This window comes from Desmodus rotundus, chromosome 5, assembly GCF_022682495.2.
Source record: "Desmodus rotundus isolate HL8 chromosome 5, HLdesRot8A.1, whole genome shotgun sequence".
NCBI lineage: Eukaryota > Metazoa > Chordata > Mammalia > Chiroptera > Phyllostomidae > Desmodus > Desmodus rotundus.
This window is the reverse complement of record NC_071391.1, coordinates 157,427,923-157,450,415: the sequence shown is the minus strand read 5'-3', so window position 1 is coordinate 157,450,415 and position 22,493 is coordinate 157,427,923. Positions and strand designations below refer to the sequence as shown.

Here is a 22,493-nt window from a genome sequence, read left to right as displayed (position 1 = left end):
CACCTTCCCCGCACACAGGCCAATGGAAGAGCGGGAAGCTGGGAGGACTCGACTTCTGATTGGAAAAACTCGGAGATTGACAAGACGTCAGGCCCAATCAGAAGTGCAACTCGCCTCAGCTCGGGAGGTGAGGGCTGCCGCGGAGGCCTAACGTAGTTGGAGTTGGGTGTAGCCTGGTAGGTCACCATCTCCCCAACGAGAGCGACAAGAAAACAGGCATTTAATAGAAAAGGTAGAAACAGGACTCGAAGCCGGCAGAAAGGGCAGAAGGACTTTTCTGAGCGACGCCTTTGCCACGAATTGCTTCGGGGGCGGTGCTCACGTGACCTTTGCGCACAGCTCATTATTGGGCTGGCCGGGGGCGGTGCCTGTGGAGAAAGGGCGGGGCTAATCTCGGTTCCTGGGCTCTCCTCTCTGCTAGGGCGGAAATTGACTTCCTGGAGGGGTAAAAGATCAGGTTTCCTTTGTTCCTCAGCCTGAGCCTCCTCGGTGGAAGCCAAGATGGACCGTTCAATCCTGCCGAAAGCAACTAAGAGGCTAGAGGATCGAGGATAAAACAAGGAAGACGAAGAGAGAGAACTGCTTAGGACCTAGGTGCTGGATGTTTACAGATCATCACAGTGATTTTTATAGGGCAAATAAGTGGGTATTTAAATTGTCCTGTGAACTTGTTCTACACCTTAGTGGTCTCAATTAATGAGTAAATAAAATCTTTGACATGCGTTGATTTTGTATTGGTAAGAGATTTATGACCTTTTCTTTTAAAAAAGGGTACTGTTGAATTAAGTGCCCAAACATGTAAGGAATTTTTATAATACTTTATTTGAGCCAAACGGATGACACTACTGGGAAGCAAGATCTCAAATGATCTGGATAATGACAGTTTTGCAGTTTATGTTTTTGAAGTTAAGGAATGTAAAGATTACATAAAGATGGGAGAAAGCAAGGCTGGGAGTGGATTACAGGAGAGTAAAGATCACGTGTTATGCGGGTAATTACACTGATTTCAAAGGTGGGTTAACCTAGATGCATGAAAACAATGGACAAGGCTTGCTTAATGCAAAGAAACCTTTTACTTAAGTTCCATGCTGACCATGGCTGTGTAGCTCAGCTGGTTAGTGCATCATCTGGATACACCAAGGCTGTGAGTTCCATCCTGGGTCAGGGCACATTACACTGAAGCAACCAATAAATGCATAAATAAGTGGAACAACAAATGGATTTCTCTCTCTAAAATTTAAACAAAAAGGTATATAGCTGGGTCAGGATTACCCACCAACACCTTCCCAGTAAGAAATTTATGACCTGATCCTGAGGTTACTCTTCCTAGAACCCCTTTTTCATCTACACTATAGTTGAACACTTTGGAAGTACCTACACTTTTTTTTTAGGGAATAGAAAGGCCTTCCCCGCTGCCAAGTGTATTCTTAGCTGGAGAGACCACAATGAATTCAGAGTAAAGATTATTGCATTGGCACGGCTTCAATGAACACTGCCTGAAATTATATATTGATTGGTTGATTATTTTCCTCACCTTCTAAAATGTGAATTCTGGAAAAGCAGAGACTTTTTTTTTTTCCACAGTAGTGAGAGAATTGTCTGGGGACAGTTTTCCAGTTTGGATGATATTTCAAAATACCTGGGAGGCCATAATTAAAGCAAGCTACACTAAAGAATGAAGTGGTAGTAATTTAACGCATGATGAATTTGGGTTATAGTCTACTCCTTACCAAGGAGTAGGCTGTAATAACACCCCCTCCCCCCAAGAAAACATTACACGGCCCTCGCTGGGTTGTATGCATGGATCACGGTTTACTTTGAATCATTTCATCCCCATAACAACAACCCTATAAAGCAGGCACTTTTTTAAGAAAGATTTTACTTATTTATTTTTAGAGAAGGGAGGGTGAGAAACATGGATGTGCAAAAGATATGTTGATTGGTTGCCTTTCACATGCCCCCAGCTAGGGACCTGGCCCTCTACCTAAGCATGTGCCCTGACTGGGAATCCAACCAGTGACCTTTGGGTTTGTAGGCCAGCACTCAGTCCACTGAGCCACACCAGCCAGGGCAAAGCAGGTACTTCTGTATTACTTAACTCCATAGAGAAGTTAAATTACATGTCCAAGCTTACAAGGGCAGCCCGTGTCCGAACTGAGATTAAAACCTACCACACAAGTGGTTTCCAAACTGCTACACGTTAGAATCACCTGAGGATGTTTAGAAAAGTACTGATACCTGGCTACCTACTCCCCACGTTCTGGTTTAGTTGTTATGGAATAAGACCTGGGCATGGGAATTTTCTTAAGTTCTCCAGGTTATTCTAATGTGCAGCACTGTAATTCTGTCTTGATATAAAATGTGGCCGACAAAAATTAATACAATACAATAAAAAATAATAAGATGGGGAAACGTTATCTGGTTTCTCCGAAAGACAAAATCAATCCGTATTCTAAATCGGGTATATTTAACATGGCATCAGATCAGCTCTTAAGGTTGTCCTGTGCTAAGACTGCTTGTTCCAGGAAAGGGACAGGGGGCTGTGGCTAAGTGTCAGTTACAGGAAAGTGTACATACATAGCTGTGGATTAAGGGGAGAAATATCATGGAGTTTTAGCTGAATAATTTTTATCAAATATACACACCATTTTTGGAGAAAATAACTTTAAGGTACTACTGGCAAATAGCTTGTCCTTTTTTGTTGGGAAGCGGGCAGTATTTCTAGAAGAAAATAACTCAGGAACATCTACAGGAAAAGAAATTAGAGTGAGCTCCTCAAGTAGCATAGTTTAACCTACTTTTCTCTTTAACTAATGGCTTAGTCTTATTCACATTAGCTTAGCAAATTTCTTTTTATGATTTACTTTATTGTTGTTCAATTACAGTTGTCTGCATTTTCTCCCCACCACTCCCCCCTCACCCCAGTCAAACCCACCTCCTTCCCCCACCTCCACCCTCCCCCTTGGTTTTGTCCATGTGTCCTTTATAGTAGTTCCTGGAAACCCCTCTCCGCACTGTCCCCTCCCCCCTCCCCTCTGGCTATTGTTAGATTGCTCTCAATTTCAATGTCTCTGGTTATATTTTGTTTGCTTTTTAGGTTAGGAAATTTTTATTGAGGATTTACTATATACCATGTGATGGGATACAAACCTGAACAAGACAGACTTGTGGCATCCCTTGCAGTTTTTATAGCCTAGGAGGGGGAATGCTACTCAGCCATTATGGTAGGGATAAAGCTGCTAGCACAGGTAAAAAAGTGTGTTAGGAGCACAGAACAAGAATACCCGACCTATTAGGACAGGAGTCCCAGAGAAGTGACACCTAAGCTGATGGGGGTTGGGGGAGGGGTAGAAACTAGAAGAGAAAGGGTGAGCTGAGTCAGAGGGAATAGTATGGAATAGCATAAAAAAGAGTAGGGGGTGCGTATATGGCAGAAATGGTGCCTGCCTTGTCAGGAGCTATATTTCCCAGGATCCCTTACATCAAGATGGCTGTAGGAATAGTCATTACCAATTAAATATGGGCCGAAATGACGTGTACCACAACTGAGTCAGGGCTTTCAAGATCTGAGAGCTGAACCATCCGCTTTTTTCACACGGCACCGTTTTTACTTGAAAGAATGACTGACCGGCAAGTATTACAATTCAGGCATGCTATTTGGTATTCAGTTTCTTGAAAACCAATGAAATTAAGCCTGTCCTAACTGGAATATTTGTTGCCAAAGATAAAATTGGGCTTTCAAAGGAAAAAATAAAGAAAAATTATATCTACCACTGTGAGCTCGATGGTAAGAGAGATTTTTCTGATGAGAATGGAAGTGAAATACACTGTGATTTTTTTTGATGTTGTGTAATGTCAACATTTGAACATCTGCCTGACACAGTGAACCAACCTTTCCCAGGTAAACAATGAGTAATGTCACAAAAACATGGATAGTAAAGGAGCCAGTCAAAATACAAGATAGACCAATGATTTTTCATGTAACAGTATGAAAAGTTCATTGATATGGTTTCGTATTCTACATTGTAACTGACCTTTAAGGAGCTACCACTTGCTAAGTTTTAGTGTAGAATCAATGAAGAATGGCTGTAAATACCTAAAAGGGCTATTAAAAGATTCCTCCTTTTTCCAACTGCATATCTGTATGCTGTTTTCTTTTTTTATTTCAACCAAAGAACAGATCACAACAGACTGAATGCAAAAGCAGATGTGAGAATCCAGCTACTTGCATCCAACCAAACATTAAAGAATTTTCATAAAAATATGTATCTGATGTAAATATAAAATAATGCCACTTTTTATCATTACTTTTGTAAATTTTAGAAAATGTATTTTTCATAAGAGTATGCTATGTTAGCAGATAATGGATTTATTATTGTTGTTTTTTAATCAATTTATAAATATTTTTAAATTATCTCAATTTTATTTGCTAATATGATAACTATTCTTAGCTATAACCCATATAAATAAAAGCTCTTTGGTGTCCTCTATAATTTTTAAAAGTGGAAAGGGTTCTGAGACCAAAAGTTTGAGAACCACTAACCTAAACTTTCTAACCACCACAGTGGAAAATGGTATGATACTTGAAATGGAGACTTGGAGATCCGAAGATCCACCCTCAGCAGATTTTTTTTTAACAGAAAAGGAAAATGTATTTAGGATTTTCAAAATTCTTAATACTGTGAGTTTATACAACTCCCACATTGGCAGTTTAGATTGCTGGCTAATCCTAGTTTGCCTCTTGTCAGAATCTGTTTTTTCACCTGTAAAATGGACATAACAATGTGCTTCCTCATGAAGCTTTAATTGCTTTACTCTGATGAAAGCAGAAGGCAATCATGCCTTGAAATATTTCTACCATAATTTAATCATCTCCAGCCCCTTAAGGTATTTCTTATCTGCTGATATTGGTAATTATCTCCTTTAGACAAAATAAACACATGGTTTTTATTTTTAATTGTTCCAAGGTATTGGAAGGAGTAATTGGTAAGTGTTGTCCGAGTATCTTGAAGATGAAAAGCCCTATGTAATTATCACCATGGGAAAACTACTTTCCATACACTTGGCTAAAATCACTACTTGAACTGTGTGGAATTAAATTTTAACCTCAAGGACTTCTGGTATGAACATGCTAACATAGATTTAGTGCCTCCCTGTTGCTTCTCCTTTAAATCTTACAAAAACCTAAAGAAGAACGACAAGTCAGTGAACTTGATGTTCAGCAAAACTGGGAGTGAATATCCATGGCCTTCACAATACAAAGCGGGGCTGCTAAGAGCAGCTGAGGTTGGACAGAAGCCATAAAGGAGGAAGTGAGGAAGAAACAAAAGGCCCAAGCAGCAGCGGAGTCTAAAATGCATCAACAAACACGTGTTTCCTAAGGTGAGGGACTCACCTTGAAGGGAGGGTACGTGCCTCCTCATGTCGATGGATTTGGGCAAGCAGGAAGGAGGGCAGTAGCCCTCTTGGACTCCTTGATCTACCGCAAAGTAGTTGAAGAAGTAGTCTACACAAAAAATGAAATAGAGAAATCATAGGCTTTGGTGTGCCAGGGCTCCCAACTAAGTACCGCAAACTTAGCTGGGTAGCTTAAACAACAGAAATTCGTCTCACACTTCTGGTCTCAGAAGTCCGAGATCAAGGTGGCGTTACACACATGAACGCCATTTCTATTTTCTGCCCATCCACCTTCTTCCTTCATCAGAAAGCCCTTAGGATGTCAGATACCCCCCTATTTATCCCCCTTATACGCTCTTCCATCTCCACCCAGGCCCCCCCTTCCCCACCAGCAATCACCACACTGTAAACTGTATCCAAGGGTCCTCTTTCCTTTTTGCTTAATCCCTGCACCCACCAATTCTCACCCCCACCCCCCAGAGTGGTCATCCTGTTCTCTGTCTATGAGTCTGTCTCTATGTTGCTTGTTAGTTCAGTTTGCTCATTAGATCCCACACATTAGTGAAATCATATGGTATTTGTCTTTCTCTGACTGGCTTATTTCACTTAGCATAATGTTCTCCAGGTCCATCCATGCTGTTGCAAAAGGTAAAATTTCCTTCTTTTGTATGGCCAAGTAGTGTTCCGTTGTGTAAATGTACCATGGCTGTTTTATCCACTCCTCTACTGATGGACACCTGGGCTGCTTCCACATCTTGTCTACTGCAAACAGCACTGCAGTGAACACTGGGCTGCACGTGTTCTTCCGGTTTCGCATTAGTGTCCTTCCGGTTTCTTCAGATAAATTCCCACAAGTGGAATCGTTGGGTCATAGGCCTTTTTCAGCTTTTAAGAACTGCTTTTTCATTTTGATTTTTTAAAATAATTCAGTACACCTGACATGTTTCCAAGGTCCAATCTACAAAACAAAATGCAGCCATAGATATCCTGCTTTTATTCCTGTTCCCACATACCACCCCCTCTCCTCTTCATAGGTATGTATATTTTAATGAAGAAGAATGTTACTCTAAGCACATAGGTACTAATGTGTCCATCACCCCCATTTTTTGAGTAAATAGGTGCATACTCAACTCTTCCCACTTTCTTTTTCAGTTAGTGGTATATGCGGAGACCACATAGCAGTAAAGAGAGATTCCACTGTTTCTTTTGATAGCTGCTTAGGAGCCCATTCTGTGGATGTGCCATGGCTGATTCAAGCAGCTTCTTATTGATGGATTTTTTTGGATCTGTTGCCAGTTTTTGCTGTTACAAATAGAGCCACAATGACTATCCTTGCAGACGCATTTTTTGTATTTTTGCTGGTACGTCTTTGGGCTTCCTCTTCAACATTATCACAGAGCGTTGAACAACATGGCCCCATGCCTTCTGCTGGCTCTGTTTCTGCCCTTCATTGGAACTTGGGCTGCTCTGCCCCAAGTGCCTCTGCTCCGTTCAATCTGGATACTGTCCCAGCAGTTCTCTTCAATGTGGGGCTTTGCCTTGGAAGGGGTCCTGGGTTGGTCAATTTTGAGAGTTCCTAGGGCCCAGGTTGTACCAGTGCCATCCAGACTTACCAGCTGCTTTCCTACAATTGGAGCCTGCACAGCACCGTCCCAGTTTGGGTGCCGTCCTCCGGGTAGCCTGCCGAGTTCCCTATGAGGACCTGCTGGTGAATGTGGGCTCTCGAGCCAGCAGCGCCTTAACAGTCCCTCAGCCCTCCCCCCACAGTAACCCGTCCCACGCAGGTCTTGTTGCTCTCAGGGATTTGTCCCACCTGCCTGCATTCTGGCATCCACAGGAGCACCTTGCATCTAGTTTTGGTGCTGACATCTCCAATCAGTTCTTCGGCTTTACTCACAACTTCGCTCTCAATGAGAAAAAATGCAAATTAAGCTCAACCAAGAATATATAGGAAGTCATTGTATGTTCTTACAAATTTTTTCAGTTTTAAATTATATCAAAATCAAAAGCCCCTCTCCCCCAAATTAAATGGAAATTCATCTTTGACTTAACAGCTTGGCAAAAATCCAAAACATTGGTAATACACACTCTTGACAAGGCTGTGGGAAGACAGCCCCTCTCATCTGCTTCTAGTAGGAGCGTAAACCCTGGTGGAAGGCAGTGGGACAAAATGCTTTGAATTTCAAATGAACTCACGCCTTTTGGCCCAGCAGTCCAGCTTCTGGGAACTTACAGCACGGACGCACATGCACCTCTGTGAAGTGACGCATGAGCAACATTATTCATCACAGAGGCGTTAGTGATGGCAACACTCGGAGACCACCCAAACTGGCTAGACTGCCACCAGTGGGCACTGGCTCTCTAAACAGTGCTGCATCCTTTTACCGGAAAGAGCTCCAAGATATTCGGAAACATGTACAGAGCAACATATCATACCATTCTGTAAACCAAAAATAAGGGGGGAAAACATACACTTGTTTTTACGTATATTTGCATAGGTATATTCTGCAAAAAATACAAAACTAATAACTAATAAGCTGAGAGGAGGTGGAGCATAGGGTACTGGATGTGGGGGGAAAGACTTTTTACTGAGGACTTTCATAGTGTTCTGAGGGTCGGCTGATGTGAATGCATTACCTAATTGAAAGTATAAAAACACAAAAAGTTGGAAAGCTTATTTCATCAATGATTTGTCAGCATCTGGCTCTAGACCTTCCTTTAGAAGAAGGACGAGTAACTGGGTGTGATCTGGCTGCATCTGAGTCCACCTGAGGCAGAGGTAATGTGATAAAAGCTAAACGTTGCAAACTCGAGTCGTGCAAGTGGAATCAAACTCCTCTGAGCTGTGAGAGTCGGCGCCACCCCCTGAGGTGGGAGGTGGCCCCAGGGAGACCTCTGCAGAAGCTGGGCTAAGCCCACCCATTTGCAAGCACATCATTCGCCTCCAGGTCTTCATGGTGAAGAGTCCACCTGTTGGAGTGGACTGGACTGGACTGGACAGAACACTGAGGGAACCCGAGTCCAGCCAGACCCCAGCATGCCTCCAGAGGGCCAAAAGAGGGGAAGCTCGTTTTCACAGCCGCTCTCTGATAGAGTTGTGCCGGTCCCTCCATCAACTTACCTCCCCGTGTCCACCTCCCGTGAGCCTGGTCCCGCTGTCCTGCCTCCTCGGGCGCCCACTCCTCTCTTGTCTGCGAAGGGCCTGGTTTGGTCACACAGTTCCGGTCAATACAGTATCATTGTGGTTGGAACATTTTTTGTCTCAAAACCGTTTCAAATGTAATTTTCTAAATCAGGAAATATGTTCACAGCTTTTAAAATTAAAATGAATTTCCTTCTGCCTGTCCTCCGAGGAGAAGATTTCGGTCTCCCCACCTCCCTGATTTCTTCTCTTTCTCTGGGAAGGTACGCTTCCCAGTGTGGTCCAGACCAGGCAGACCCGCTGGGGTGACCATCTGTCTTTCTGGAGACCCCGTTTCTATTGACACAGCCAACCTGAACACAGTTCACACCCAGGTAATAGCGACTTCAGTACCCCCACCTCCTTAGAGGTGTTTCAGAACAGAAGGCCATTTAACTCCGTCAGAATTCAGCTCTTATGGTAACATTTTTAGGCAAAACTTCCCCTCTGGAAAGGCATTCGGGGAGGTATTTGGGAAAGCTAGAAAAATGGGGACTGGCGAATGGCCTCCACAAGCACGGTAGGGTGCTGCCCCGGTAACCCTGAGGGTGGGCGACGGCCAACAGGCCGGGGAAGTGGGCGGAAGGCTGGTGGCCATGACAGGCTGATGCTGGGGACAAGCACAAGGAGACCTGCATGGAAGGAGAACATAGCATGTCAGCGGGCCGCCCCTGGCTGGCTGGTGCCCTCCTGGAGCTCCACCCTCTGTCACTGGCCAAAGGCCCAGCCAGTGACTGCCAGCAGGAGAAAGGGAGAGAAGGGATGTGGGCACTGAACAGGCGTCTTCCCTGCCCCACCCTGCCCACTGGGACCTGCCCCTCCTCTGAGCGCCTGGCCTTGACCCCTCAGAGGCCACCCTCCCTGCTCACCCTGGCTGCTTTTCTGTAGTATCTGTGTGTGAGTTTGTCTTACTACCTCGGCCAGACAGCTCCTGTTCGGCCAGGACATGTTTATAAAGCTTTTAATATACCAAACCCACCTAGCACCAAGCCCAGCTTGATAAATATTTGCTGATGGATGGGCAGACCAGAAATGGGGTCACTGACCCCAAATCACAGATAAATGGATTCTTTCATCCGGCAAGAGCATCTATTTTAGAGCTCCGCAAACCTGATTCTGCCCAGCTTTGGCATCTGGAGTTTACATCAGTCATTTAGAAATGTGACCTTTTGTGACACAAGGCATTTCTGAGCAGCAGTGTGACGCGACCCGTGGTGGCTTTCTGTCCCCGCTACCAGGGTGCTTTTCCTATTCCATAACAGGGTTCAGTTTTAAGCAGGGATTTCGTGAGCCACAGGGAGAATTGACGCACTCTTCAAAACCCAGAAAGGGTTTGGATTAGTCACGGTTGTAACCACTGCTCCTGCCGCCTCAGATTGGGCCGAGGCTCACATTTCTCCCGGAGGCCCACAGAGCTATTGCTGTGTGTGATTGTTCTGAAGCATGAGTCATCAAAACCATACTTGAATACTTCTCCTCTAATGTAAGCCTTTGAGTAGCTAAATTCTACCTTATTGGGCACTCTCAAGCCTGCCTACCTTCCATCTGGCCACTCACGCGCCGTCAGAACTCTCCCGTGGCGTTGTCTCTGTGTTGAGCTACGCTGCTGGGATCAATTGAAATAAGTGAAAAGTGGGAGGGGAAAAAACAGGAACAAAAACAATGACTGAGAATGAGAGGACTGGAGTTTTTCGGTCAGTAGCCTGTTGGGTGCCTCGAGCCAATTATGTCTGCATTTCCCGTGTTGCCATTTTTAAGGTACAGGAGAGGAACAAGGGGAAGGTGTCTCTGGCCTGCCATCCACAGGGCACCTGTCCAGAGCCCTGTGTTCCTCTAGGGATGAGAACAGGGGAGGGCAAGAGAGGGGTGGCCTGCATGGAGCCGCTCAGCCCCTCCCTGGTGCCCCAGGATTAGATGGCTGAAGTGGGGATGTCGCCTGTGAACTGGGACAGAGTTGGTTCTGTTTTTTAGGGCAGAGACTGAGTTTGGAATTGTTCTCCTAGCACAGTCCCCCAGCCCTCTGGTTTCTCAATGAATTATCTAGAATAATGAACTGATTCTTCTTTGTCAAGACTACCAAACTCCAAAGGCATCAGGGTGAGAGGGGCAGCCTTTCATGTCCCTAGCTCCCCGGGAGGGCAGGAGGGCCGGTGGGCAGTGGGGACCCAGCACTGTCCCAGGAGGCAGAGGTCTGGCTTCGGTTCCAGTTCCACCCTATAGTCACAGTGTCCTCAGTTCCCCACCTGTGCGATGAGGAGGGTGCGCTTTGGGAGCCCAGCTCTGAGCACAGAGGATCTGTTGCCTTTCCTTCTCCATTGGGCCTTTTGGTCTTCCTTCTTTATCCTCTCAGTCTTCAAATTCCTTTCCCCACTCTTGCAGACGGGAGATCTCAATTCTTTTCCTGCCTGGTCTTGGCTATTTCATGATCAGAGCCCCAGTTTTCTCAATGGACAGTGAAAGAATTTTGCAAAGAGTCTCCGAAGGCTTGCCCATCCCTGATGCTCTAGTCTTCCGGGAAGTCCGTGTGGAAAGCCCCATCTGGTGAGCAGCAGGGTGGTGTTTTGTCCTCTGGGTGGGGCCCTCATCCCTGAGATGCCCCAGCTGTCACTCACCCTGTGGCCCACCCGACTTTTCACGATGACTTCATGGAAATGGTTGAGAAGGAGGCCAACAAGTGGAATATGTTGTGATGGCTTTTTTTATGTGTCAGCTTGATTGAGTAACAGTCTCCATTCATTCAAACACTACCTAGGTGTTGCAGCGAAGATAGTTTGTAGATGTGATTGAGTCCAGAATTACTAGACTTGAAGTAAAGTTGATTATTGTAGATGATCTGGGTGGGCCGGATTATATCAGTTGAAAGGCCTCAGAAGCAGAGCTGAGGCTTCCCGGAAGAAGCAATGCTACCTGTGGGCAGTAGCTTCCACCTACACCCCTGCGTTCTGGCCTGCTCTTCCAGTTGGCCTTCCCGGCCATGTTCAGATTTGCTCTGCCAGCCCCCAACAGTCACATAAGCCAATCCCTTTCAATACATCTCTTACTATCGACTTCCTACTCATTCTGTTTCTCTGATTGAACCCCGGCCAATGCACTGTTCTATGCTACCTCTGGTCTGACCTGTAGTCTCTAGGTTGTTTCTTAAAAATATGAAACACAGCTCCCTAGTTCTCTAGTGCCGACCCTCATGACCTTGACAATGCATGTCAAACATTTCCTATCTAGGCAGAGCCATATTCTGGCCGAGGCAAATGAGGCTCTTGAACTCTTTTGCCTTTGCTGGGTTTTTATTATGTCACAAGTACTTGATCTTGGGATTTTTTGTACACTTCATTTACCTGATGTTACGTTATTTAAAATTGATTTTTAGGGAGAGGAAGGGGGGAGGAAGGGAGGGAGGAAGAGAGAGAGAGAGAGAGAGGAAGATTGACATTTGTTGTTCCAATTATCGATGCATTCATTGGTTGATTCTTGTATGTGCCCTGACCTGGAATCAAACCCACAACCTTGGTGTATCAGGATGATGCTCTAACCAACTGATCTACCTGGCCAGAGCTACCCAATATTACTTTTAATGGCAGAATCTGGTAACTACCTCTTCCTGAGAACGGAACATTCCATACTCTCACCATTTAATTTAACAGCTCTTTTTGAACATCTAAAATGAAGACAAATAGCCAAGTTAACTAAGCCTGTGGGTGTCCAGAGAACACAGGATGTGTGTCTGAGCTACAGCAATCCTGCAAACGAGAAGAGTCGTGGAATCAGGGGCTGGAAAGGGATCTTGGAGAAGTGAAACCAAAGAACTGAGTCCTTTGCCTTTTTATTTTCAAGAACTGAGCTTTTAAGCATCTCTCTCTTCACCCTGCATATATGAACTTGCTGAACACCTGGGCTATAATTTAAAACTTACAGAACAGTGCAGATTCCATTCATGTTTGTCCCTGCTGGGTGAGCAGGGGATGGGCAGGGTGTGTTGACCTTTTTCTTGTAGCTCATAAAATGGAGAATATTGTCCTCTGAAGTCCAAGAGAAACAGGAGACCAGCAGACACTTCTTCCAGGGTTTGGGGGGCTGGGATGGGGAACGAAGGGGTCCCTTGCACTAACAATAGACAGTGAAAATTACACAGGACACAAGCAAAGTGTGCCAGAGTCTCCCGCTTTCAGACAATCCCAGGCTGTGGGGTGCAGGGCTTGTGGGTTACAGTGAACATGAGCCTGAGAAGGCCGCCGGCCCTCCCCAGTCTGCAGCCTCGAAGGAGGGCTGGACCAGCTCGTGTGGAAGCCTTCTGGCCCTACTTGCAGCATACAGCTCTTCCTCCATCACTCGTGTGCATCCATTCTCCTCTTGTCCCCGGCCTGTGCTGACATGTGAGAGGGGCTGGCTGCTTTATCACAGGAGCTGCTGATTACTCATCCAGCCCTAGATCTGGGGCAGCTGCTGAGGGCCAATCTGGGCCTGGCAGGGCTGCCAAGTGAGGGGGCCGACCTGGTCTCCCAGCTGGCCCGTCCCAGGCAGGCTGCATGGTGGCACTGACTCATCTTTCTCCTCCCACAGTTTGCAGCCAGGCAAGCATGGCTCCGCTCAGAGCCGGAATGAGCACCAGCCCCTTGGACGCTCTCACAGTTCTGCCCTCGAGGTGTCAGCGAGCTCCTGTTCTGGAGACTTTGCAGCTGGCCTCGGCTGTGCCCACTCTACAGGTCCCAGTGACCACGGCTGGTGTACCGTGGGAACTGACACTCCAGGAGGGTGCAGCCTGACATTTTGGATGTGATAAGGGATGAGGCTGAAGAGTGGCGGGGGTGGGTGGGTACAGGGCATAATCACAATATGAATTTGTAACTCACTGGTGTGATGCTTTGGAAAACTACTATTGTGCTTTTCCTTTTTGTCTTTTTGAGTGTGTGATATCCTCTAGTCCTCCCGAGGCATTCATTTACATGGGGGAGATTAAGCTTGTTCTAGAAGGAATACAGGGGGAAAAAGCCCTTAATAATCACCTTTTGACATTCAAAGTAAGATTTGTATAGCTTTGTTGCTATGTGATGGAAGTACGAGAACGGCACACAGTGTGCAGGTGGATGAGTGTTGACACACGTATGCTAGGGGAACTCAGGAGTTAAAGACTTTAGCCTTTGCTGTGGTTGGTAGGCTCACAGGATCAGCGCCAGTGGGAAGCTGTTATTCCAGGCACTGGAATGAGCAACCACATGACTCCAAAACTCAACAAGCAATTCAGACTTTGTGCCCCAGGGGTCTGCAGCCCTAGAGCAGGTATCTGAGCTACAGGGGAATGCCAGTGATGCAGATAAAGAAATGCCAATCCACAGATAAAGAAGTACTAGGAAAATCACTGGCCTGCCCTGCGACTCTTAGCTGATTAACCTTTCTCCAAACCCCTTACCTCCCCTTTCTCCTCCATAAAGAAAGGCCGGCTTGAAATGAGATGTGAAGACGGTTTTTGAGGGTGAGTGACCTGCCGTCTTCTCACACCACCGGCCGTCTGAATGGAGCGCCCATAAAGACCCCATCCTTGTCTCTACTTATTGGTTCTGGTAGTGGCAGGCAGCTTGCACGCGACTTTCCCCGTTTCGTGTACACACCTGTGAAGCAGTGGCCACAGTCAGGACAGGGAACATATTCGTCACCCCAAAAGTGGCCTTGCTCCCTCGCTCAGCTCCCAGGCAACCCCTGATTTTCTGTCACTACAGATTAATTTGTTGTTTCCTAGAATTTTAGATACATGAGGTATTTACACCTGTTTTACCTGGTTTCGTCCACTCTGCATATTATTTGGGGATACATCCTTGATGGTGCATGAAAAGGATGTCATTCCTTTTTATTGCCAAGTAATATCTCCTTGCATGAATGTCCCACAGTATGTTTACTGAGCCCTGGATCATCATTTGGGTGTTCCTAGTTTTGAGCTGTTACAAATAAAGCTGCTGTGAACATCTGGGCCCAGGCCTGATGTGGATACATGCTTCCGTTTCTCTTGGGAAACATCCTGAGAATGCAATGGCTGGGTCATAACGTCACTGTAGTTTTACTTTTCAAAAAACTGTCAAACTGTTTCACAAAATAGGTGTAATATATTGTACTCCCACCAGCAGGGTGTGAGAATTTCAGTTGTTGCACCGGGGGTATCGGGATGCTTCATATGACACAATTTGCACTTTTCTATTGGCCAATGACATTCAAAATAAGAGTGTAGAAAGACATTGGGGTGAGGATTTTCTAAATTCCTTTATACTGAAGCAAAATACCATAGTGGTTAAAACATGGGGCTTGGCGTGTGCATAAGGACAATATACAAGAATATTCCCTGTAGCATCATTTGTAATAACAGGAGAATAAAAAACCTAAGAGTCCATTAGTACAGGCCTGGTGAAATAGATTATATTATCATATCAGTCATGTTCTCCAGAGAAACAGAACCACAGGATGGATGGATAGATGGATGGACAGATGGATAGATAGATAGATAGACAGACAGATAGATTTTAAGGACTCAACTCACATAATTGTGGAGGTTTGGTGAATCTAGAGCCAGCAAGCTGGAGACTCAAAAAAGAGTTGCAGTTCAAGTTCAAAAGCAGTCTGCTGGTAGTCCTCTTGCTCACAGGTGGTCAGCTTTTATTGTAATCAGGCCTTCAACTGATTAGATGAGGCCCACTCACATTATAAAGGCAATCTGCTTACTCAATACCACCAATTTACATGTAAATCTCACCCCAGAAATACTCTCACAGAAATATCGAGAATAACGCTTGGCCAACTATCTGGGCACTGTGTAGCCCAGCCAAGTTGACACATAAAATCAACTGTCACAGCTATGCATGCAATACTACGCAGCCATTAAAGAGGAAAGGCATGCCCTGGTTGGTGTGGCTCAGTTGGTTGGGCATCCTCCTAAAATAAGCAAAAGGTTGCTGGTTCAACTCCCAGTCAGGGCACATACCTGGGGTGCAGCCCAGTCCTGGTCAGGGCACGTGTGAGAGGCAAATAACTGATGTTTTTTTCTCATATCACTATGTTTCCCTCCCTCTCTTTCTTCCTCCTTTCCCCTTTCTCTAAAAAAATAAATAAATATTTTTTTCTAAAAAGGAAAGGCAGCTCTATATGTACTGAAATAAATTTATTCCAAGATATACTAAGTGAAAAAATCAAGATACAGACAGTATATCAAACATGCTATCATTATAAAAAATTGAAAATATGCATGTGGTCATGATTGTGGACGCATGGTGTATATCTTAGAGGACTTACAAGATATTGGTATGAGGTAGAAGGAAGAGGTTGCCCCTGAAGAGGGGAACTGAGTGGTCGAGGAATAGGGAAGAAAGGAGACTTTTTTAAAATTTCACCCTGCATCCTTTTGTATTGTTGACCTTTTGAGTCCTGTGCTTGGCTTTAAATCCCAGCTCCATGGGTGATATGTGTCCCAGCCTCCCCCGTGAGGGCTGCAGGCAGGAGGCAGCCTTAGATCAAAAGTGATGACAAGGCGGGATGGGCAGGGCTGAGGCCAGAGTGCGCTCCTGAGCAGACAGCATCCAAGATGGCAATTCCCCCTTTTATTGTGGGGCGGACGGCCCAGGCCAGGGACTGGGCAAGACAGGGCTGGGGCCTGGGGGCACCTGTGAGAGCCGGGATGAAGCTGAGTCACCAAGAAGTGCCACAGGCCCCAACACACAACTCCTTTTGCTTTGCAGTGAAGTGTGGCCTGCTCACTTCTCAGTCCAAGGACAGGAACGATGACATAGGTCCAGAAGCCTTTAACCCCACCCTGAAGAAATCTCTTTCTGGTTACAGACTAGACTCCACCCTGACATTTGGGGATTACTAAACTGTGTAAAGAGACCCCCTCCTCACAGGGGACCTGGGGAAAATAAATCCCTGCATGGGGTGGACATTGAAACCTTCTGCTTTGCCAGCTCTTTAAAATTCAGACTCCACAAAAATAGGGTTTTGCTTTAAAAAAAAAAATCAAGCATGTGTTGCAAATTCGTGGTCAACATATGGTAGTAGTTAATAGCGTGCTGTCATTGGCCATGCAGTTCCAAATTCCTCCAGCCCTCTCTCCGCTTCCCTTCTCCCACTTCCCCCAGCCTCCCCCCAAACCCTAGGCTGGCTTGATCCCCTAGGTCCCCATCTCATCCTGACCGCCCAGCCCGCTCCTTTGTCACATGTGTTCAAAGTGGTGGACAGATCCCCGCCCCCACCGCCACTCACTTAGTGGACCTAAGAGCACATTGTAAGGTTTTGGGGTTTTGTTCTGTTGGAGTTTCTTTTGGGAGGTGGGGGGATGGGAATTTTTTAATAGATTTTTTTCTTTTTTCCCTTTTTCTTTCTTTCCAAAAAACCAGCATTCCCTGGCTCAGGACCCTGTCAAGAATCAACCATAAGTACCAGTAAAATCAAAAGAATAAAGGAGTTTGCCCCCCCCCCCCCCGCCAAGCTGTGTTTTAAAATGTATGGGTTTGTCTTTTTTTTCCAGTGTAAATTATAACTAAAATCTTATTGACTTCCTGAAGTCTTTTAAGATGGCTAAGCACATTTTTGTGCATTTTTTCCTGAGAAAAGTGCAACTTGTATCTTCGCTGTCTTTCATCATGTATGCCAGGCACCACGTTCCGAAAGACAAATATCTAATCAAGGCCTCTGAGGGCGTCTAGGACAGAACGCTGTGTTGGCGGCTCGCTCATGTTCCTGTGAGGGCCATCCTCCGTTCCTGCCACAGAGCTGTCCCTCAGATGAACAGTCCCACTCCTCACCCTCCGCCAGAGCTCTCCTGCTCAAGGCAGACACAGTGCCTGCCCCACACTCCTGGCCGCGTGCAAACACATGCCCCTGGTCTCCAGATCAGACAAGAGTTATTTACACCGAGAGCTTAAGCCAGAAGGATTGCTCAAGGCATGACCCTTGGGTCCCTGCCCCCTCCTCTCCCACCTTCCTCAGTATGTCGTGTTGGTCCTACCTCCAAAATATGTTTTCTGTGTCCCCTTTTCTCCATACTCAGTGTCCCCACTCTAATCCAAGCCACCATTTTCTGTCACCTGGAACATACCCTAGCTTCTTACTTTGTCTCTTAGCTTTGGCTTGGGGCAGAAAACGGGTATCTATCAGTTCTCTATTTTTTCCTTCTTTGCTTCCCTCCCCTGCCCCTCATTTGACATTTCAAGCAGGTAGACAGACATTGTAATCTGATGGTCCTGGAATCACAGAAAGGCTGTAAACAGCCTAATGATGTCTCTGTGTTTACACAAGAGATGGATTTTCGTAGATGCCCCTGGAGGGTGTGGGGCGAGAGTGTGCCTGGACCCTGCAGCAGAGCCAGAGATGACATTTCTCAGATGGGGGAAAGAGAGAGGGTTCTGTGGCCCCTGAGAGCAGTGAGGGGCCCAGCCAGAGTTCTCGAGAAGAAGGTAAGCAGATGAAACAGCTTGGCAGCCTGGGGTGCCAAGGAAGGGGGACTCTACCCATGACTGGGGCAGAGAGTCGTTGAGGGGACCATCCTCCTCTTGACCATCACTGTCCTTGCTGTAACCATGCCAACTGGAGGCCCTTGCCCAGTTTTCTCAGTGCCTAGTGATTCCCCCGTGGTCCTGAAAGGGCATGGGGTCTCAGTAGTGACCTGTCACGAAGGAAGGGGCTTAAGGCAGAATTAGGCTGAACTACTAGAAGTAAAATAATGTTTCTTGATGACCCAAACGTAGACCAAGATTCATACCTATGATACTCTTAGGGTGACCAGTTGTCCCAGTTTGCTTAGGCCCGAGGGAGTCCCCCAGGACATGGGACTTATTAGTACTAAAAAGTAATCTGGGATGGGTTGTTTACCCTATTCAAAATTTCTCCTAAAAAAATGGTAAATTTTTTAAAAAGCAGATCGTGTTACATTTCTTACTCAAATCTGAATTCCTACCCAGACATCTAAGCCTTCTGTGATCTGGATTCCTCCTCCCTCCATCTTTATCTCCTCCTGCTCTTAGACACTCTTGGCCCCATCCCTTCCCAGCGGAGTCCACCTTGCCTGCCCCCTACCCTCAACAACCAAGTTTCCTCCTCTCTCAGCTTGTGGCCTGTTGTTGCTGATGCCCGCTCCACCTTCCTCTCTTCCTCCTGACCCTTCCCAAGACCACGTCTTCCCCTCCTGCAGATCTCAGCTCAGAGAAACTGAGCCTTGCCGTGCCCTTGAAGTAGCTTCCCCCACCCTGACCCCAGTCTCTCTACTGTCACTCCCTTTACTGATGCTAAGTATCACATGCAGAAATCAGCATGTCTGTTGTCTGTCTCCCCCTTTATTTTTTTTAAGATTTTATTCATTCATGTTTTGAGAGAGAGAAAAGGAAGGAGAAGGAGAGGAAGTGACACCTCAATGCGAGAGAGAAATATCAATCAGTTGCCTCTCGTAAGTGTGCTGTCTGGGCCATACCTGCAACCCAGACATGTGCCCTGACCAGGACTTGAACCAGCGACCTTTCGCTTTGTGGGATGATGCCCAACCCACTGACCCATACCAGTCAGGGCTGGAAGACAATTAATTCTTCATTGATCTTTCACGCTTCAGCACATCTTGAAAGTGCAGCTTTTTCCCCTAATATCTGCTCTAGGATGCTTGTGTAGTAAACAGCCTTGGAATAGAGAGACAGTGTTCCTCTGGAACATGGGAAAATTCGTGTACTGTCCAGTATAGTAGAAATCAACATCTCTCCAGGGAAAGTTTAAGCAGGTTTGCTGGCAGCCCATTACAAAAGATTGGGGGGCTTCCTAAGCTTGGGTTTCCTCAGCTGTGAAACAAACCCACTGCATTCCCAATATCTACCTTGGCCCCTCCATATCACCAATGTGGGACTTGAGGGGCAAGAAAAATCGGCCCAAGGGTGAAGACCCTGCCACCTGCTGTGCGGTAATAAAGTCCTTTGTCTTTGATCCAGGAGCAACATGTATTCTGTCAGCATCCATGAAACTGGAGCAAGCTAAGTTGTTAGATTACAAGTAGAACAAAATATTAGAGCCCTCGTAGCTCTTGATACATAGAACTTTGCACCCAACTGTAGACAATAGACCGTCTTCTCAAACAATGCATAGAACACGTACAAATCACCTAGCACAGTGCCTGCCACATGGAAGACATTTAATATTGTACACGCTCGTACTCACTTCCCTCCCGCACTCTGCTCCTCCCCCTTCCGTGAGCAGTCGGCAGCCACAAGGAAGGAAGGAGCCAGGTGAACAGAAATCAGAAGCAAGTGTTAAAACCGTCTGAAGCCTGGCTGGTGTGGCCCAGTGGGTTGGGCGTCGTCCCACAGAGTGAAGTGTTGCCGGTTTGATTCCTGGTCAGGGCACGTGCCTGGGGTGCGGGTTTGGTCTCCAGTGTGGGCATGTACCAGAGGCAACTGATCGGTGTTTCTCTCTCACATCAGTATTTCTCTCCCTCTCTTTCTCTCTTCCTTCCCCTCTCTCTAAACACAAATAAAACAAAATCTTTTTAAAGATAAAAACAGAAAGCCCATCTGAGAGACGGTGCTGTCCAGCCCCCACATGACATGGGAGGACGGGAAGCCACGGCGCTATGGGACAGCCTCTTCTATATGGGCCCACACTGCGTCACTTCACCGTTTGCTATGAGGCAAGACCATTCCCAGGAAAACAAATATTGCATATTCTTATTTCAACATCAAGATACTTACCTAATCTCCTATGGAAATTAAATCTATATCATTAACCACTTTCTTACAGCTCAAATCAGCAATTATCTGACTTATTAACCCGCTATGAACTCATGTTTGAGGGACCTTCTGAGAATGACATGTCTTCATCCTCCCTCCTCCGAGAGCTACCAAAGTTTAATCAATCTTGGATCAGCTCCATTCTTTCTGAAACTGGCTTCTCATGTTTCCGGGGCAACTTGTACCACCTACACACTAAGGGCTCAATTCTGCACCTGACAGTTAATTCTTAATGAACTTGATTAATTCTTAATGAGCGGGGTCTCCTGGTGCACAACCATCTAGGTGTCTCCAGGGAAACTGCAGCCATGCTTAAGGGAGGGCATGGGCCCAGCGGGCCAGGCTCCGAGTCCACAGAGAGAGGGCTGCTGTGCCCTCAGTTATATGCTCCTCTCCGGGTCAGCCCAGCCCTGTGGGGCCCAATGTAACTGGGCCCTTCAGGACAGTCGTGCCCTTCATCACATCTGCCCAGTGACCAGCTCAGCGGTCACTGTAGCCCCTCATATCCACCCCCAAGGCACTGGGGACTTTGTGGGGGAACAGTGGTATTTTGCACCCACTCAGAAAAGCCTGCTAGACATCTATTCTTTCCCCAGAGGTCTTCTCCCTAGAGTATCTCCTTCTTCCTTCTCTCTCTCTGCTCCCCAAATCTCCTTTCGTGGTTTCTCAAACCAAACAGCTCAGGCACCCTCCTCAAATCTTCTCTCTCCGGATCCAGGAGAGATCACTCAGCAAGGCCAGAACCAGACCAAAGAGTCCATCTGCTGTTTCGCCAAACATATTCCTGGAGGGCCACCACTCACTTCTAGTCTTGCAGCTTCTGCAGTGCTTGCAACACTAGGACTCACTTAGCTGGACTCCTGTCATTACCAAGGTTCCTCATGGGCATGCTCTCTGACCCCCAGGGTTTGTATTTTTTGTTTGTTTGGTTGGTTTTGCTTTTAGAAAGAGGGGAAGCAAAAGAGAAAGAGAGGAAGAGAAACGTCGATGTGCAAGAGATACATGGATTGGTTGCCTGTCACAAGCTCCCTACTGGGGACCTGGCCCGCAACCCCGGCATGTCCCTTGACTGGGAATCGAACTAGCAACCTTTCTTTCGCAGGCCAACACTCAATCCACTGAGCCCCAGGGCCAGGGCTTTTCTGAATCCATGAAGATATTCAGTTCTTGCCCTGAGGAGACTGAGGGGCAGAGAGCTGAGGTCATTGCTGAGGGTTACCCAGCTATAAGCGTAGAGCCTGGGCTTTAGCTGAGGTCTCCTGTCTTGAGGTGAAGCGTTCCTTCCACTTATTTAAATAATCTCAGCAAAGGAGACGCCTGTGAAGTGAGTCGCTTTCCCAAGTGTTGAAAATCCTAGGACGTTTCTGTTTCCCACTGGTCTTCGGGAGAGGCAAATGACCCTGACGGGGCAAATTTCTTATTCTCGGTCCTGGGGAAATTATGTCTGAGGCGTGTTTGGTCATATCTATTCAGTGGCCATCTAGAAGATGCTGAGTTGCCTGGCCCTAAGTACCCATGGTTAAGTCTCTCTGTCTAGTAAGTGGAAACTAGTCATTAATTAACTCATTGTTTCACTTGATGGGTACCGAGGAGTGAGTGAGATGATGTCTGCCCTTGAGGGCTCCCCGCTCATTGGGGGTGGTGCTGGCTGGGAGGGTGAGGACTGGCAGGCAAATGGCTGGCACAATGCGATACGCCCCCAAACACCAGGGGAACCCAATCGCTAACAAATGCTATTGAGGGAAGGAGACCTCACAGGGGAGTTGACATTTGAGAACTGAGCTGGGCCTAGAACAATTTTGTCAGGTGGAAAGTGAGCAAAGTCTCAGCTTCCAGTTGGCAGGTGCCTAAGGTGTAAAGTTCCCTCAGTTGTTCTGGGGTGTGGTTCACCCTGGCCTCAGGCACACGCGACCCACACTTGACCCCAGTGCTGGGCTAGTCACGTTGCGGGGGCAGCAGTGGGGCTGGCGGCGGTGAAGGTGGCACCCAATCTCCCCAGGGTCCTCAGACAGACGCGGTGGGCCTGTCTCCTCGAATGGTTGTGAGGGTTTCTGCCGCAGCATCCAGTGACCAGAAGGGTCTTAGAATTGGGATGAAGGTGACCCCCATGTGCAGACAGGCCCAGACAGACACCGCAACTCCCAAATCTTCTCAGATCCTCAGATTTCTACAAACTCCCACCC

At 46.7% G+C, this 22,493-nt stretch overlaps 1 long non-coding RNA gene across 1 annotated transcript in view; it reads right to left on the bottom strand.

Moving 5' to 3' along the window:
- Positions 1-1,751: 1,751 nt before the first annotated feature.
- LOC139440968 (uncharacterized) overlaps positions 1,752-22,493 on the bottom strand; it is a 61,113-nt gene continuing 40,371 nt past the window's right edge. The window contains exons 2-4 of the long non-coding RNA XR_011651301.1: positions 8,519-8,599; positions 5,396-5,506; positions 1,752-2,746 (exon numbers count right to left, since the gene is read on the bottom strand). This is a non-coding gene — a long non-coding RNA (uncharacterized lncRNA). The remainder of the gene's footprint in view (positions 2,747-5,395; positions 5,507-8,518; positions 8,600-22,493) is intronic.